Raw genomic sequence first — 670 nt, forward strand, 5'->3', positions numbered from 1 at the left:
CTTCTGTTCCTTTCTCTGTTCATTCAATAAACACTCCACAGGTGGAACTAAAGGCCTTACAGAGAGGGGTGGTTGACAGATCAAGATGAAACCAGAGGTACAGCTGTGGCCATTCAGAAATAAGATACAAAAATATGAGTTTGGCAGAGGAGGTGACAGAGATCCTTAAGTGAGACTCCACGGGTGCAGTTCTGGGGGTCTAGAAATTGCATTAGGCAGGGTGTGGGCCAGGACATTTTGTGAGGATCAGGCCAACCTCTCTCCCACAAATAAAATTATAAAACCTCAGGTTTTTTTATTTCAAGTATATACGGTATATACAATGCAGCAAAATGTATTTCTTTTTTCCAACGTATATTTTTATTGAATTTTTGTGCATTTAAACAACAGATCTTAATCATATTTAGACCCCTCCCCTAGCTGCAACCCCCATGGCCTACCAACAGAGTTTCATGCACTCTCTCATATAAGTTAAGGTCTATTGAGTCAAGTTTGTATGCCCAGATGTCCCTGGATGTGAGCTCATCCACTGCAGCCTGGTCAGCCTATCTAGCATCACTCCCTTAAAGATCAGCTCTCCCTCACCCAGCAGTGATCAGCTGCCAATAGCTTCCTGCCTAAGGTTGGGAGCCTCCTGCCCATTTACCCAGTTCTATGCTGGTTTTTGTCT

This window comes from Nannospalax galili, unplaced genomic scaffold, assembly GCF_000622305.1.
Source record: "Nannospalax galili isolate Female #2095 unplaced genomic scaffold, S.galili_v1.0 scaffold901, whole genome shotgun sequence".
NCBI lineage: Eukaryota > Metazoa > Chordata > Mammalia > Rodentia > Spalacidae > Nannospalax > Nannospalax galili.